The 18596-nt window shown below is 48.1% G+C and overlaps 1 pseudogene; it reads left to right on the top strand.

The window, feature by feature from the left end:
• Positions 1-2680: 2680 nt before the first annotated feature.
• LOC100596917 lies at positions 2681-14445 on the top strand (annotated as a pseudogene).
• The last annotated feature ends 4151 nt before the right edge of the window (positions 14446-18596 follow it).

Here is an 18596-nt window from a genome sequence, read left to right as displayed (position 1 = left end):
ACAGGCGTGAGTCACGCCTCAGCCTTGAATCTTTTTTATATGCTTATTGGCCATTTTTATTCTTGTGGGAAGTGCCTGTTTCTCCATTGCCTATTTTCTGGCCAAGCTCCAAAGTCACATTTCACTTAATTTTTATCCTGCCGATTGAAAGCATTTTAACATAAACAAGAGCAGGACAGACTGTAATTATCTAGATCTTGCTCTGTCACCCAGGCTGGAGTGCAGTGGCATGATCATAGCTACCACAGCCTCATACTCCTGAACTGAAGCAATTTTCATACCTCAGCCTCCCAAGTAGCTAGGACTACAGGTGTGTGCCACCACGCTCAGCTAATTTTTAAAATTTTTCGTAGAGATGCGAATTCACTATGCTGCCCAGGCTGGTCTTGAACTCCTGACTTAAAGTGATCCTCCCACCTTGGCTTGCCAAAGTGTTGGGATTACAGGCGTGAACTACTGCTCCTGGCTGAGAGCTCATTTTGTTTGCTAGTGGTGATCTTGGTATCCTTTTATATTTGAGGCTTCGCTGCTAGTGCTGAAGTATTACATTCACCATCTGAGGTTTGCAGGACTTTTGTTTTAATATTGAATAGATGGAACTGGTTAGTTCTGCATCTTTGCAGGTATACAAAATCTGCCTAGCAGGACTCTGCTTTATATACATTGAAAGCAAGAAGTAATACAGTAAAACTTTGCCTGGCTAGAGGCTTTGGAAGAATGGAGTATTCTGATTTAATGCTATTAACTTGGAAGTGTGAAGGTGAAAAGAATTCAAAACTTAACATTTCCTGTCAAATGCAATTTGAAAATACAGCCAGTGATTCCACTTTTCTTCTCTAGTAAGTCTGGACATTCTGATCTACTTGGTGTTTTATTATAGAACTGTTAGTGTATCTGAGACTTACATTGTGAAGACACTTTTTAAAAAACTTGAAAGGTAAGAGGGTGTAAATGCTATTGTATGTGATCAGGCTGGATGAGAACTGACACTTGTAAATATACTTTTTAGGCTGAATCTCTGATTGCCATTGGTTTTCTTAACTCATAAAAATAAAACACATTGGATGGAGGGTGGGAGTAGGAAGGAGATTTATGTCTTTTAATTGCATGCCATTGTTTCATATCAAGACAGAACATATGGCATCCCTGGCTTTGGACCTACAGAAGGAAACACATTTTTCTACCTGCTGTATGCCGGAGGTTCTTGAACACCTGGAGGGATCACTGCAGCACAGATTGCTGAGCCCTACTCCAGAGTTTCTGAGTCACCAGGTACAGGGTGGGGCCTGAGAATTTGCAGTTATAAAAAGTTCTCAGGTTCTGCTGGTGCTGCTAGTCCAGAGACTACATTTTTGAGAACCACTCTTGTCTACTAACTGTAAATTGTAGAACTCTAGAACAAAGCTTAGTTTGGTGTGGGAAAAGAAGCTCACAGGATATGGAGCAAATCATGAAAGATTGAACCCTTGATCCCAGCCTAGTGTGGAATTCAGGTAACAAGCAATACACAGTGACACAACACAATTCTTGGTTTTCATGCTTGCAAGTCATAGCCAAGTGTCAAGTGAGAAATTCAGTTTCATTTGCAAGGCTTAGAGAGGCCAGGTGATTCTAGAAAAATAGGCCTTGTATATGCTTTAAACCAGTAAAGAGCTTTGAGTGCTTACTAAATGGAAAGCTTTGTGTTTTTATTAATTTTTTACTTTTCTTTTTTGAGATGGAGTCTCAGTCTGTCACCCAAGCTGGAGTGCAGTGGCGTGACCTTGGCTCACTGCAACTTCTGCCTCCCAGGTTCAAGTGATTCTCCTGCCTCAGTCTCCCGAGTAGCTGGGATTACAGGTACCCATGACCACACCTGTCTAGTTTTTGTATTTTTAGTAGAGACGGGGTTTCACCATGTTGGCCAGGCTGGTCTTGAACTCCTGACCTAAGGTGATCCACCCACCTAGGCCTCCCAAAGTGCTGAGATTACAGGAGTGAGCCACCGCACCCGGCACAAAATCTTTGTGTTTTTAAAGATATTAGACATGCTTCTTGTTTAAAAAAAAAAAAAATCTTAATAATGCAGGAGAATAAGAGAAACTTTTCCAAAACAGAGAAATCATTGTGATTATCTTATTGGAATGTTGGATAATATAGTCCGTTTCATTAAACATCAAGCATGCTATGGATTTTCCATTTTTATAGGATTTGTATCTCAATTGAGGTAATACTGCTAATTCTTGTACTTCATCTGAAGATGAAAAATGTAGGCCAAAATCATAGACCTTGCATAGAAGCTGGATAATGAAGACAGCTCTGGTGGAACACGTACACATACGCACACTGATACACATATATATAAAGTATAAGCACATATATTTTTTAAAGTTTATTTTTAAAGTTTTAAAGCTTTTAAAGCAAAAGCCGGCCCCTCCCCTCTCCTGGAGTAGGCAGGCCCCGCCCCTCTCCTCAAGTGGATGGGGACAGCAGTTGCCTGGGCAGCTTTCCTTGTGATGCCACAGGTTCCTCTGGACACACTGCTGCCTGGCCACGCCTCTTTTCCCTTTCATCTTTCTCATTGACCAATGGGCTTGGAGCATTAAGGCCCCGCCCCATTCTGCATTCTAGTGGTGCCCTGGTTACGCCTCCTCTGGCTCAGTCGCACAGCTACCTGGTAGGTGACTGGACGTGTTCGCTGATGTGGCCCCAACCCTGCCACCCTCCCCACCCCATGATGTTAGAAGAAACTCAACAGAGTAAACTGGCCGCAGCCAAGAAAGAGGTAAAACGCATCAGATCATGGCTCCCCCCAACCCAGCCACAGATTCCCTTTGATGGCAAGACCACTGCCAGAGTCCATACCACTCCTGAGGCACACGGGGCTGGGTACCCCCACCCTGGCGCCTCTATGCTCCCCCCAACCAAAGTCTTGTCAGTCAGCCCCGCCCCTTCAGCAAGCAGCCCAGGCCCTGCCCTCACCAATCACCCCAGGGTGACTTTGGGCAAGTGACTTCTGGGGCTCCCTGCTCCATACTCAGCCTTCACGTCCTGCCACCCCAAGCCCGACCTCCCTGAGTTCTTTGGGCTCTCCAAGGACCTGGGTCCCCCAGCCCCAGGCCCCACCCTCGCCAGTCATCCCTGGGTGACTTTGGGCTGGTGACTCCTGGGGCTTCCTGCTGCAGACTCCGCTCTCCCCTCCTGCTGACCCAAGCCCGACATCCCTGGGCTCTTTGGGCTGGTGTCTCCATGGACCTGGGTCCCAGCCCTACATCCGCCCCTGCCATTGTGAATCGGTGACTCAGCCATCACACTGATATTCTTCCCCCCCTCCCCCAGGAGGAGTGGAATGTAGTGATGTCACAGTCCCCCAGGAACCCTCATTACTGCTTCAAGACCGGCCTTTGATCTTACAACCCAGTCCCCTAAGCATTCTCACGCCATTTCTGGTTCCTCTGGTCACAGCACAAATTTCCAGCTGGAAGGGGAATGGGGACTATGGGACCTTGGGGCAAGAGGTTTCAGGCTGCCTTACTCCCTTCACATAGACATGGACAATGTGAAAAGCCTACACTTCTCCCGTGAGCTCAAAACATTGACAGTATCTCTGGGTGGCGATGGGAGAACAAGTTTGGTTTGGTCTGGTTTGGTTTGGTTTGGTTTTCTCCCAGGCTTCTACTCTCCAGAGAGACTTTAACATTCTTTTCTGAGTTCTCCACCTCATATTCTAATTCTTCATGGTTCTGGGCCAGACTGTCCTTCAGTCAGTGGTCGCTGGAGTGAGATTTACTCATCTTCTGTGGAATAGATCTTGGGAAATTGAACTTGACAGCTTGAATCTTCCTCATATCATCTCAACTTGGGGTACATTGGGTGCCAGAGGATAAATGTGGGAGATCTTTCTGAAGCATCCATTTCCCTTGATTCTCTTGAGAAAAAACATTAATGTACTTAGGGATGACAGTCACATAGGTTTCTAAGAGTATACCAGACTTCTCTCTGAAATGAGACTTGAGTTGTCCTCTTTCTGATAAATTCCCAGATTTAACAAAAAAGCTGCCTTCTGCCATGAGGACACATTGATATAAAAGTTTGAGAGGTACTGGTGCACTTCACACTAACAGACATGTGAGGATGTATGACTGTAACCCACACAGAGTGCAGTTCCTGTCTACTTAATGTTTACTTTTCTACCTCTGCCTCTGGTTTTGGTCCCTGGCAGCTACTGATTCGTGGCAAAACCCCAGAACTTGGAGTCAGAAGACTGAGTTTAAGTTCCATTATTGCCCCCGCCCTTTTTTTTTAGCCATAATATCCATCCCTCTCAGTCACTAAGTGATCGTGACAACACCTTGTACAGTTGTTGGTGGCATTAAATCAGATGGTGTATAAGAGTATTTTGCAAAAACTATAAAGGAGGATGTGGCTGTAGAGGCTGGAAGTTCTCATGAGTATTACTGCTCTTCTTTCCCACAGCTAAAAGAATATCAGCAGAGGAACAGCCCTGGTGTTCCGGCACGAGCAAAGATGAAAAAGAAAAAACCTGGCAGTAGCCCTGAGACAACCACTTGTTTTGGTTGGCACTCACCTGGGGATGTGAGTCTTGGCTGGCCTGGCTCCTGGGGACAGGGGGCCCAAGGGGCAGTGGAGGGTAATTGTTAGGATTGCTGGGTACTGATTAAGAATTCTGGGTTTGAATCCTGCCTCTCCCTCTTCTAGGGATCTGATTTACGGCAAACTTCTTGAGCTCTTTGGGCCTCTCTTTTCACATCTGTAAAATCGGGGGAGTATTGTTTGACTTCCATTTGTGAAGTTTAAATGAGATTCCTTATTGTTGTTGTTTTTATGTTAATCCCTAGTACATGGCCGGCTGTAAACACCCAGGATACTCAGGAAATGGTCGTTGCTGTTTGATTTTCCTGATTCCCAGTCTCAAGGGGAAGCTGGGCCAATGAGTACAGCCACTTGCCATCAGGCTGTACCTATAGGAGTCACTGAAGGGGGCCCAGGGTGTGTTGAGGAGAGCCCCAGGCACTAGGAGCAAGAGAAGGTCTAACTTGCCACCAGCTTGCTGGGTGACCACAGAAAAATCACTTCTTCCGTTGGGCCTCAGTTTCCTCCTCTATAAGATGATACTGGATAAGATCAGTGTCTTTCAAACTTGTTTCTTAGCTGGAGCCCCCTTAGTTCAAGTGAACCCTTACTCAGGAGTCTGTTTTTTTTTAATGGAGGTGGAGGTCTGGAGCTCTACCAGATTCATCACCCATGTCCTGGGCCTGAGGAGAGGGGTCCAGTGAACATATTAAGAGCTGCATTGGTCAGGTGATGCCACTCTGTGACTGCATCGCTCAGGGGAATTTTCCATCTATTTGTTCCTGCCCCTGGCAAGGCAGCAGGTGGCCATTTGGAAGAATGGCACAGGCCATGGTTTTAATCTCCTCAGCTCTTCTTCAGCGTTTTGTTTTCCTGAACCCACATCTTCCCCCTGCCCTGATTTTCTTTCTTCTCTCTAAGCCACTTCTGTCTTTCTCTCCCTGCGCTTGTTTTTCCCTTGTCACCTCCTGTAGATTCAGGACATTCTGAAGGTGGTGGTGTCCAACCTTAAACATTCCAATGGGGTAGCGCTCCCCCATTGGACAAGTGGAAGGTGAGGCAGTGCCAAGACTCCTCTCTGGCTTGCTGTCTCCAGCTGTGTAAGCCCCTGAGGCTTCTCTGATTTGGGGGATACTTGGCCTCTGCCTTGTTTTATGTTGCTGCCATTAACCTTCAGCCTGTTTATGTCTGCCTCTTCACCTGCTTGATTGATTGGGGTTTTTCCTTCCCTATATCTTTTATCATCTTGGAAACTTTGAGACCTTAAATTTTAAAAGTAATTTGGGAATAACATACAGAGCAGGCATGTGGGTTTGGGGCTTTTTTTTTTTTTTTTTTTTTTTTGAGACAGACTCTCACTCTGTCACCCAGACTGGAGTGCAGTGGTGTGATCTCAGCTCACTACAACCTCTGCCTCCCAGGTTCAAGTGATTCTCTTGCCTTAGCCTCCTGAGTAGCTGGGATTACAGGCACTGCCGCCACGCCCAGCTAATCTTTGTGTTTTTAGAAGAGACGGGGTTTCACCACGTCGGCCAGGCTGGTGTTGAACTCCTGACCTCAAGTGATCCACCCGCCTCACCCTCCTAAAGTGCTGGGATTACAAGCATGAGCCACCATGCCCTGACCCCTGCTGTTTTTATACTTTCTCTATATCCATAACTGTTTCCTATGTAATTTTTTTGAGTTTCTCATTTTTATAATTCCCACATCATCTGTTACCCTGAAGGATCTGGAGGTAAGAGGCCTTGGGCCAAGGTGCAGTGACCCTGCAGGCCAGCCCTCCAACCTCCTCTCACAGCAGGGGCTCTGCCAGCTGAGACAGCCTGACAGCCCACACACACCCCAGCCCTAATGATGGTTCTCTTTACCTCTCCCCACAATCCTTCTCCAACTCCTCCTCTCTGCATGTGCCTCAGAGCTGGTACCAAGAACTGGAAGTAGCCCTACAGTCAAGCTACACAACAATCAATGAACTAAATGAAAACATAGAATCATTGGTAAGAGTCCAGTGGGGTCCCGTGATTCCACGCTGCCAATCCTGGGCTTTAGTTCCCCTTGGGGCCCTGAAGAAAGGAGTTGGGCCCCCTGATGCCAAGGACACATGGGGAGCTGGAGCACCCAGGCCTCACCTGGAGGGACCCCAGAGCAAGGAGCATGCAGCATGGCTCTTCTGTCGCTGCCCTCTTTGCCAACTCTCTCTTCTCCAGACACCCCACTCCAATCATTGCCACACATGCCCTGGGGTTGTCACCTCTCAGGGAAGCACTAGCCTGACTGGTTGCCAGGGGCCCCATATTTCTGCCCTGACTCCGTCCCTAATTTCCTCTTTGAGTCTGGACAAGCCACCTCTCCTCCTTGGGCTCGTGTTTCTGGAGGAGGTAGAGCATCAAAGGTCTCTGTTAGCTCTGAAAGTCCGAGATTTAAAGGCCTCTAGAATGGAAACCTGAGGGCCAAGGGCTCCTGTCTGTCCTTTTCCATCCTATATCTGCTGTGAAGAACCATAATTGTCCTGTATGTGCTCAGTAACTGTTTGTGGAATGAAGGCACCTTTCTAAATCACAAGCTGGCAGAAGGGTGGGTCTTTCTGAGTCTCCGTCTCTAGAGGTTTATGTTACCGTCCTTTCGAGAGAATCCAGATTCAGACTTTGAGTTCTGTGGCCGTGGGCAAAAGCCAACAAAGACACAAATCCTCTGTCTTTGGGAGCTTGAGGAGAGTTGACCAGTTCTTGCCATTGGGTCTGAGAACATTGCCTTTAAAATCCATTCCTGACCCCTGCCTACCGCTTCCTGGTCTGGGGAATAGAGTTGAGGGGGCCACCCTGAGTCACCTGAATTTGACTCTCCCCACAGAAACAGAAGAAGAAAAAACTGAAACATCAGCTGGAAGAAGTAACGTGATTTCTTTGCTCACAACATGACTGCTGGGTTTGGGGGGCACTCAGATGTAGAGGCGCCAAATCTCGTCTCGCCCACTCCCAGCCTGGGGAAGAAGGCTGACCACTCAGATTCCACCCCATCCCCACAGGATCCCTGATAGCCTGGTCCCATGGGTGGGCCTGTCCTGGGGCATTGGTGGCATTCCGGGGGTGTGTCTCTTGCTGTGCCATCTCTGCCTCCGTGTGGTAAGAGCTCTGTCTTCCTATAGGCAAAGAAAGCAAACAAGGAAATACACGAAGCACAAACGGAGCAGTTAGAGGTGAGTGGCGGGTGGGGAGCTTTCTCCTGTCCTCTCGAGAATGTTTCTTTCCTTCTCTTTCAGCACTTGCTTGGCTTTTCTCCCAAACATTCAATTCCAGGCAATCGACATCCTCACGTTGGAAAAGGAAGACTTGAAGACCGCCCTTTACCATACTAAACGTGCTGCCCGACACTTCGAAGGTGGGAATCTGGGCATCCCATCATCCTTCAACCTGGCACTTTGACAGGTCTTTAGGGGGAGTCCTTTGGGCCCCATCTCAACCTCTCTCATTACAGAAGAGTCCAAGGATCTGGCTGGCCGCCTGCAATACTCCTTACAGCGTATTCAAGAATTGGAGCGGGCTCTCTGTGCTGTGTCTACACAGCAGCGGGAAGAGGACAGGGTGAGTCCAACCAGCTGCCCCATCCCCTGGCAGCCTGGCTTCCCAGATGGAGGAGTGAGCCTAAAGGTCCCTTCTGCAGGATGGAGTGTCCTGCCCAGAAGGCAGCATGGTCATTTCTCACTACTTTTGTGTATGGTTGTTAGAGGCAGCCTGGGGCTGAGTCAGCTGCTGTGGGTGAGTTGGGGGGCACTGTGGGGAGTGAGCGCTGGATGCAGAGCTCAGAGGCCAAGTGCCTGCCCTGCCCTTACCTGGCTGTGGCCTTGGCCAAGTCCTAGGTGGGGTATTTGGTACTTGTACTGCGAAGGTACAGAAGAGTACCTTTAGTATGTTACCATTTCTGTAGAGAGAGGAAATGTGTGTGTGTGTGTGTGTGTGTGTGTGTACATGCTATGATGAGATACATAAAACATGTCTGCAACCATTCATAAAAAAACTCAGGAGAGAGTAACAGGGTGCCTGGGAGACACTTCCCTTCTGTACCTTCTGAGTTTTAGACTATGCGAATGTATCATCTTTTCAAAAAGTGAACAAAGATTAATTTTCCCCTTCCTATCTGTGCCCCCACCCCCAGCAAGAAAAATGGGCTTAGAGAAGCAGATAGACTTGGGTGTTCAAATCCCAGCTCTGTCTAAGTGATCTTAGGCAAGCCCTTCACCTCGAACACTCCATGTTTTTCATGTACACAATAGAGGTAATCCTAGTTACTGTCTTATATGGTGGTTGTGAGGATTAAATGGGATTGCTAGCATGGAACCTGGTGAAGCACTCCATAACAGTTCAAACAGTGGTAGTAATAACAGCAATAACAATAGCAATATTATCTGATCTCTCTGGGCCTCTGTTAGCCAGCTGTAAATTCGATCTCTTTCCCTGTCCCTTCCAACTTTACTGAGTTCTTTTAATAAGCAGGCCACGGGCTTGGAAATGCCTTGATCTTTACTAACCGAGTTGTATATTGAGCCTAGCCCTAGCCCTTTTAAGGGGCACTGCCTGGGCTCTCCAGATCGAAACTTCTCACTCTTCACCATCCAGTCCTCGAGGTACAGTGAAGCGGCCCTCCAGCGGCGGTTAAAGCAGACCCTAAAGGAGGGGGCGCTGCTGAACGCCCACATGACACAGGTGAGGCTTTGCAGAGGGAGGGATGTGGAAGGAAGATGACCCCAGGTGGCCTGGAGCAGGTGAGGACCAGTGACAGCCCTTCCTAACTTCTGTGCCCATTTCTTGCAGATGACAGAGTCTCTTAAACAAGTGGAATTAGAGAGAAACGAGTATTCTTATCATATAAAAGCAGAGAGGGCCCGGTGGCAGGAGAGGATGAGGAAAATGTCAGTGGAGGTGAGACCTGACCCTTCAGCCCCCCATCTCAGATAGGTCACTGGATCTTTCTGGGCATCTGTAAAATGGGAATAGTACAGCCAGAGGTGGTCATGGGTCTGGGCTTTGTGGAGATGGGGGCAGAGATGGAGATGGTAGCCTGTCCAGCCACCAGCCCCTCTCTCCAGGGCCCTTTCCCCTGTGCTTTGGGCAGACTCTTACATTGAAGGAGGAGAAGAAACGTGACATACATCGAATAGAGGAGCTGGAGAGGAGCTTGTCCCAACTCCAAAACCAGATGGGTAAGATGGGGCTGGTGTGACCTGGGAGCAGGAGTGGCATCAGAGGTCTGTGGGGGTGGCTTAGAATGCCCCAGGGAGGTGGGTGGATGTAAGGGCTTTGAGGCAGAGGGAAAGAGGTCTGTGCCAGAAGACAGCAAGTTTTGTCATCTCCATAGCCTCAGGTCCCCATCAGCAAAGAGGGAGGGGTGTCCGTTGTCAGCCACCCACAGTGCTCTCTATGTGAAAGTGGCTTGGAAATTGGCTACCATCGGGTGCAAGGAATCATTAGCAGTGTGGCCAAGTTTGGGAAGCCTGAGAGGAGCTGTGCATCAAGAGGAGGGTTTTTTTTGGAGGGGGTGGGGGGGTGGGGAATCCAGAGGCCCTTATTGTCTGCTTCATTTCTCAGCTGAGCCCCAGTCCCCGGCACCCCCAGCAGGGACCTCTGAGTTGGAGCAGCTACAAGATGAGGCCAAACAGCTGAGGAAGGAAGTGGAGGTACTGGAGGGAAAGCTCCAATCCCAGGTGGAAAACAACCAGGCCTTGAGTCTCCAGAGCAAGGAACAAAAGCAGAGGCTCCGAGAGCAGGAGGAGCGGATGCTGTGGGAGCGGGAGAGACTGTGTGAGACAAACAAGAAGCTTCAGGAGCAGCAGGAGATGCTACAGGAGAAGGGTGACAGGCTGCAAAAGCAGGAGCAGAGGCTGCGAAAGCAGGAGGGGTGGCTGCAAAAGGAGGAGGGGAGGCTGCGAAAGGAGGAGGAGAGGCTGCGAAAGCAGGAGGGGAGGCTGCGAAAGGAGGAGGGGAGGCTGCGAAAGGAGGAGGGGAGGCTGCAAAAGGAGGAGGGGACGCTGCGAAAGGAGGAGGGGAGGCTGCGAAAGGAGGAGGGAGGCTGCAAAGGAGGAGGAGAGGCTGCGAAAGGAGGAGGGAGGCTGCGAAAGAAGGAGGGGAGGCTGCGAAAGGAGGGGACGCTGCGAAAGCAGGAAGAGAGGCTCACGCACTCCCAGAACCACAGGCTCGACAAGCAGCTGGCCGAGCCACAGCGCGGCTTCGAGGATCTGGTGGGTTGCCCCACCTGGGGAGCCTCCCCTCATCCCTCTCCCTCCAGGCCTTTGTTTCCCCACCTGTAAAATGGGACAGCGTAGCCCTCACGTGAAATGGTACTTCTAAAGGCACCTGTGAGCCAGAGCTCATCAGGCCCTCCTCTGATGGCTGTGGGGGAGAGGGGATGATTTTTCTAACCTGCCTCCACCCTTCCCGGTGACATGGGAGGCAGACACCAAGTTCAGGGGTCCCCAGCTGCAGCGGATGGCCACTGATTGCTTCTCTCTGTGCAGAACAACGAGAAGAGCGCACTGCAATTTGAGCAGGAAGCAAAGGAGTTGCAGGAGAAGCCAGGCGAGGTGAAGAAGATGGTAACCTCTGCCCCATCCAAGAAGGGCTGGGAGGCGGGCACCAGCCTTGGGAGGGGAGGTGCCAGGCCAAAGGCAGCTCCAGCTGGGGGGCAGGTGACCCCAGCACCCTCCAGGGCAGCCCTATGAATGTTTCTTGCTTCCTGCCCTGTGACTTTTAGAGGTGGGTAGCCCTGGGCTCCTCCCAGATCTGGACATCATCATCCCAGCTAGAGGCATGGAGCCCCCCAATCATAGGGGAAGAGACGGTGGTATAAGAGGCTCCTTATGCCGGGCACGGTGGCTCGTGCCTGTAATCCCAGCACTTTGGGAGGCTGAGGCAGGAGAATCACTTGAGGTCAAGGGTTTGAGACCAGCCTAGCCAACATGGCGAAACCTCATCTCTACTAAAATTAAAACAACAAAAAAATTAGCCAGGCATGGTGGCGCATGCCTGTAATCCCAGCTACTCAGGAGGCTGCAGCATGAGAATCGCTTCAGCCCGGAGGTGGAGGTTGCAGTGAGCTGAGATTGCACCACTGCACTCCAGCCTGGGCCACAGAGTGACACTGTCTCAAAACAAAACAAAACAAAAAAGCCTCCTTAGATTCAAACTGGATTCCAGCCTCGGTTCCACTGGTCACCATTCAACTACTGTTCAACTCTTAGTCTCTGTTTCTGTAACTTCAAAAGGAAGTTAGCATTTTCCTTGCAGAGGCGCTGAGGATTGAATGAGAGAATACATGGAAAGCATTAGGCATGTAGCACACTTAGCAGATGGTGGTTGGCTCCCTCTGCTTTTCCACCAGTCTGTGGCCTACAGTTCAAATGGTGGGAAGAAGGATGTGAGATTTGAGGCTGGGGAAGGAGGCATGGGGTTCTAGGCAAGGGAGGAAGTCTCTTAGGCCTGGAGCAGGTGACAGAGCCCCACAGTGCCCTGGCTACCCTATTAATGGGCCCAGAATCTGGAAGCCAGCCACCATGTGCCCTCATGCCCAGGGCCTTCCTGCAGGTGGAGCTGAAGAGCCAAGAGTCTCAGAGTCTGCAGCAGCAGTGAGACCAGTACCTGGGTCACCTGCAGCAGTAGGTGGCCACCTATCAGCAGCTGACCTCTGAGAAGGAGGCGCTGCACAGGCAGTTACTGCTGCACACCCAGCTCATGGACCAGCTGCAGCAGCAGGAAGCTTGGGGCAAAGCGGTGGCTGAGATGGCCCGCCAAAAGTTGCAGGGGACCCAGGGGAGGGAGTTGCTGAGGACGGGCCCCCGAGGGGGATGACGTGGCAACCTCCGTGCCTTCTCATTCTGTTTCCTGCCCCCTTAGGAGCGCCTAGAAGCTGCCAGCCAGCGGAACCAGCAGCTGGAGACCCAGTTGAGCCTCATGGCTCTCCCTGGAGAAGGTACAGGAGACCACTCAGATGAAGAGGAGAGAGCCCCAGGAGGAAGGGGGCACTGTTAGCAGCATAGGATTGAGGAGTTGGAAGAGACCTTTAGAACAGCTGGTCATTATGCCAACTGGGTGTCTGCACTAAGTTCAGCATCAACATGGTGACCTCCTGGGAGCAGGGGGCCACCAGGTTGCCTAAGGATGAATGAACTGGCCCAGATCACAAAGGGAACAGGTCAGGACTCCCGCACTGACAAGTAGTGGGACTGTGCCTGGGCAATGTAGCAAGATCTTGGTTTCTTAAAATGAAAAATAAAGAACAGCAGCTCATTCCCCTTTGGGGAGGGTCTGGCTCAGGGTTACACAGTAAGGGTGGGGACAGTGGTGGGCTCACAGTACCACCTGAGTTGTCTGAGGACCCCTCTGGCCACCTCCCCACAGGAGATAGAGAAGACCTGGACGGTGAGGAGGAGGAGGCGCCTCGGCCCACGCCAAACATCCCAGAGGACCTGGAGAGCCGGGAGACCACGGTGAGCCTGACTTTCCCTGCTCCTACTTTGCCGCCTTCCTCTGTGGTCCCTCCCAGACCCCCTTATGCTCTTGGTTTTCCCGCCTTCTAATTGCTCTGGCCCCTCACCCCTTCTGGGAGCCAGTGGTCAGACGCCATTTCACCTGTAACCAACAGGTGCCCTCTCTGAGGCCCCAAGGGAAGGGGCTGTGCTTCACCTCCCTGCCCCATTTGTTCTGTGTATGCCCCTACAAGAATACTCACCCCTTGCCTTCAAGTGGCATTTTTCAACTCCGCTGGAGCCAGTTCCCAGGAGGAGCAGGCACGGCTATGTGGGCAGCGGAAGGTGCGAAGGCTGTGCTGCCTGCACCTGGCTCATCTGGTGGCCTCGGCCTGGAAGGAGCCAGAGGCAGAGGCCCCGGCCCCAGGGACTGGGGGTGAGTTTGTGTGTGGGGAGAGCTACTGGGTCCTGAAGGAGGCCATGGAGAAGGTGAAGGTGAGTGAGTCCTGGCATGGGCTTAGAAAAGTGGGGGTGGGGCAGGACAGGTCACTCCCGAGATGTGACCCCATTATTTCGGCTCCAGAGCAGCTTTATGGACCCCCCGAAGGAGAAGGCGGATGGGAAGGAGCAGGTGGAGAAACTAGAGCTTGGAGTCATCCAGCCCTCTGGAGCGACAGATGGCATGAGTGAGCGGGAGGCCAGGGCATGGCAGGGGGAGCCGCAGGGCCATTGGAGGGGCCCCAGTGTCTGAGCTGTGTCCTCTCTCAGGAGAGTACATCACCATACATGAGAGCCAGGGGGCAGTGCCAAACACGCGCACCAGGAGATGGAGGATGCCATCATTCTGGCCCAGAATGAGGAGGAAATGAAGGTAGGGTGTGCAACATCTTTGTGGGGGTGGGGGTTGGCATGGGCGCTGGTGCCGGCTCCGGAGTGGCAGCTGAGCACCCCTCCGTTCAGGCGAATCTACTGGAGCTGTAGGAGCTGATGTTGCCACTTGTAGGCGACCACAACGAGGGGCATGACAAATTCCTCACCGCTGCCCAGAACCCTGTTGATGAGCCCGCTCCAGGGGCCCCAGCCCCCCAGGAACTTGGGGCTGCCAATGAGCAGAGTGCTGAGTAGAGCCCTCAGGTGGGGTGGGCAGGCAGGAGCAGGGGAGGCTGGCACTGTGCTCAGACCCCCGCCTCCCTCTCTCTGAAGATTTTGATGAGGTGAGCCTGGACAACAGCATGGAGCCTGCACCAGGAGCGGCCAGGGAGGGTTCTCCCCATGACAACCCCACTGCACAGAAGATCACGCAGCTGCTTCCTGTAATGCAGGACACCCAGGAGCACCCAGGCTTGCCCAGCAAACCCTGCATGCCATTCTTTTACCGAGCAGCCAAGAACAGGGAGATAAACATCATCATCATCTAAGAGCTGGTCAAGAAATTTAAAAACAACAACAAAAAGTGATGGGGTTAATCTCCCACACAATTCTTTTACTCCGTTTGAATGTTAGAGCCACTCATATTTTTTGTGTTTCTAATTTACAGTTTAAATTTATTTGTAAAAAGTTAAGGGAGAGTTGGTCTTTCCCTGATGTTCACTCTGGCATCCTTTAGCATTTTTCTTTTTTGAGAATTGTAGGTCATTAGTACACATATCGAGTTTGCCCTTAGGTGGTGGGAGTTCAAACACACAAAGACCCACTATCTGCACAAAACTATTCTTGCTGGTTTGGAATAGGCTGCCATGCTTTTTTAATGTTAGTGCAGCATGTATATTCATTACAGAATTCAGATAAAATGTGCTTATGTTCTGCTGTTATGTTTGATTGAATCCTAACCACAGTGAGCTCTTCATTAGCTGAATATGTGGTTTGCCCTCAAGTGAGCACTGTTTATTACTTTGTAATATGCCACTGTGAGTACTGACCTTTAGAGTTGTTTAAAGGCTGAGAACTGGAAACAGCCTTTCTCCTATTTTCTGTGTATTGGGGATGGGAGTAATAACATTTTGGGGAGCTTTTTAAATCTCACGGAAGAGGAAAGTGGCCTGCTCTGGCAGGTGTGCGTAGGATAGAGTGTGTTTCATGTGTTCTGGTGCCAAGAATGAGCGCTGTACTATGGTGGCTCCCTTAGGATTTGTATGGGCTCTGGGCTCATGAAGATATTGCATCACGAGCTGCAGCGGTTGTACCCTTTCTTGATGACCTAAAAAGGGATGATTTCTGAGGAATGAAAGGCTCCCATCATTGACTGTGGATGTGGAAAACCTTTTCTAGCTTAGAGCATTTATATCTACAATACATTTTAAAGTCAGAGTTCATGTTACCTGTTTTAGTCACATGAATATATGTCCCAGTACACAAAAGAGCACTGGTTGGCATTCTTCTTAATGTATTTAGTAAAGATCCTAAGAAATCCTTTAAGAGCTTAAATGTCCCTGGAAGAGGCATACAGGCTCTAGTCAAGAATGAATTCGAGTGAAGGAAAGCTGTGTGACACTTGGCCTTCCTCTATGTTCATGGAGCTTCTTTGAGGCTAGAAGATTGGTTTTTACCATCTAGACCTCTCTGGCTAATACCTATTCTTCAACCACATTGGTTACTCTGACATAGGAATTTACTTCTTTTCTTTGAATGGAAAACACTTTAAAAATAATAACCATTATTATAAACCAACATATGTGACAGTACTTAGTTGAAACAAAAAGGAGTTTTAGTAGACAGTATTATACTACATATGAAAATCAAGGTGAAGTTTATGCAACTTAAAATGTTTACAAGCCGCAGTGCAATCTACTGTTTGTGAAAGTCAAAGTATTATGAGGAAAAGTGTCTAAACAATCACAGTTATATTTCCTCACAGAGTTCTTCACAAAGTGAAATACATTTTTATACCTCTCGGTTTCAGTTAGAGACATATTTTGTGCCATATTTATGTTAATGTGCTTATACATGATGAGTTATTTCAGTCATACATTGCCTACGTCATAACTTTATGATGCTTGGGAAAGAATCAACAGCTAAAACTTCCTGAAGTTCTAATGTCTGTGTTCCAAAATACGTCACATTATTAGGATGCAGGGAGAGATGTATGTGTGATCTCTGGGGTGGAATTTCTAGTTACTAGACCATCTCCATTTTTAGTATTTGACAACCTCATGATACTTTTATAAATATGACATTAATAGGAGAGCAATAATATTATTTTACAGATGAAATAACAGATTTGCCTTCATTCACTGAAAGAGTGAAATATTGGGTTATTGTGACTTCAACCGACTCTTCCAAATTGCGTGAATTTATCAATGTATTAGATAAACCCAGTTCCGGAATGATAAAGAAAAACTGTTAGACCAAATAATGTGGCTAATTAGCAGTGGTACGATTTCTAGCCTGAGGGTTTAAAATGGACTTAAGGTCCTGTTCTTGCCTTCTATTTTGTGAACTTGCCACTTTTGCATTATTTGAGTTCACTTGAAAGACAGTTACTTTAAGTCCATTTTAAACCCTTGGGCTAGAAATCGTACCACTGTTAATGAGCCACCTTATTTGGTCTAACAGTTTTTCTTTATAATTCTGAAACTGGGTTTACCTAATACATTCATAAATTATTTCAAAGGAATTTTTATAGTTCAAATCACTTCACTTTTACCCTGATAAAGATAAATGACTAGGAATGACCTTCAGATAGCGTTTAGCATCTGTAACCAATCTGACAATAATGTGTTCATCAGGTACCTATGGATTAAATCACACACTGGCATATTTAAGCTGGATGTCAATCTGGAAAATAAATGTACTATGTTAACTGAAATACCACCCTTTGTGTAGGTATTTTGTCCTGTGTTTCAGAAAAAGCTACAAAGAATGGAAATCCTGTGACAATAACTTAAGTCTTTCTTCAAAGCTCATGCGGTCCTTTGCAATACCTCATTCAGCCAAGTATTTGTTCTCTTCCTCATTCAGTATAAGGCAGCTTTCAATTTGCTTAGAAGGCAACATTAGAAGGTTAGAGTTCATCAGAAATATAGAAGTTTAAAATGTGAGTTCAACGGAATAAAGTTGAATTTCTGTAGGAAGTAAAGAATCAAAATACCTACTTAAAGATTGCAATATATGGTCATTATTTTTAAAGTATCTGATTAAACCTGATAGGTTTTCCAGAAATGAAAAAAATCAGTTCTAAAACCAAAGCTGATTTTTAGAAAATGTGAAAATGTAACTCAGCCCTATCCATAATACTTTCTCTAAAACTTTATCTTACAGTCACTTTAAAATAACTATTCAAAAATGTTACTGCTATATTAATGTTTTGAAATAAGTTAAAACATTTCAAAATATGAATACTGTAGTTTTAAACAAAGAAACTGGAAGGAAAAGTAGAGAGATGCCAATTCCAGTCCAAACCTTTATTTGCCAAGTTTTCTTAGAATGACTTTTACCAATTTATGAATTCCTGTAAACAGAATGTATAATGGAAATACTGACTTTTGTCTAAAGTGGCATTATTGACTGCTACTGTGCTGCTACTGTAATGTAATAAATTATTGTTGCAAAGTGCTGTTTTTGCCTTAAAATTTTATGTGTCTTGAAAACTATAGTATTAAAAGTATTGAGACTGTGCAAATGCTGGGCACACTTGGCATGAGATAATCGGTTTTTTTTTTTTTTTTTGAGACGGAGTCTCACTTTTTCCACCCAGGCTGGAGTGCAGTGGCTCAATCTCGGCTCACTGCAAGCTCCCCTCCCAGGTTCACGCCATTCTCCTGCCTCAGCCTCTCCGAGTAGCTGGGACTACAGGCGCCCGCCACCATGCCCGGCTAATTTTTTGTATTTTTTTTTTAGTAGAGACGAGGTTTCACCGTGGTCTCGATCTCCTGACCTCGTGACCCCCCCCTCAGCCTCCCAAAGTGCTGGGATTACAAGTGTGAGCCACCTGCCCGGCCGAGATAATCGGTTTTATTTTTAAAAATTGTAACTATGCAAGTGCGTTTATTAAAGGAACATAAACTAAAAAGAAGTTATGGGAATTTAAAAAGTTGTGGGATGAAAAAGTTGTGGATAAAAAATGCTGTGGAAAAGCTGTGGCAAAAGAAGTTGTGAAAAAAAGTAGAAAAATGTTTTATGAAAAGTATTTTAAAAAGTTATGACAAGGAAGTTATGGGATTTTTTTTAAGTCATGTGATAAAAATAAAACCAGGCTCTGTCAGCATAAGCCTGGAGAAGTGGGACCGGAGTCTTCGCCCCACCATGTACCAACCACCCCTTTCCAGTCACCCCTTTACCATTAGGGTAGCAAGACAAGACCCCTGTCTAATGGAGGGAGACAAACAGAACCTTTGCCACCTGACCAGGGCTGAGTCCTTACATTTCTGGATAATGATGTTTGTTATTGAAGAGCCAGAGGCTGGTGGAGTTGGTTTGTTGTTTGGAAGAGGCCTGATGGCCTCCCTACTCTCACCAAAGCAACTTTTCCCTCAGGGGCTCCCATCTTATTCAGAGAGGCAGCCGAGGCAGGACAGTGGGGCTAACTGTAGAGCAGGTGAGGGCTCGGGCTGCTGGGGTGGCCCCCTTCCCC

Source organism: Nomascus leucogenys, chromosome 6 (genome assembly GCF_006542625.1).
Source record: "Nomascus leucogenys isolate Asia chromosome 6, Asia_NLE_v1, whole genome shotgun sequence".
Classification (NCBI taxonomy): Eukaryota; Metazoa; Chordata; class Mammalia; order Primates; family Hylobatidae; genus Nomascus; species Nomascus leucogenys.
Note: the sequence above shows the minus strand (reverse complement) of the source record. Positions and strands in the feature narration are given on the sequence as shown.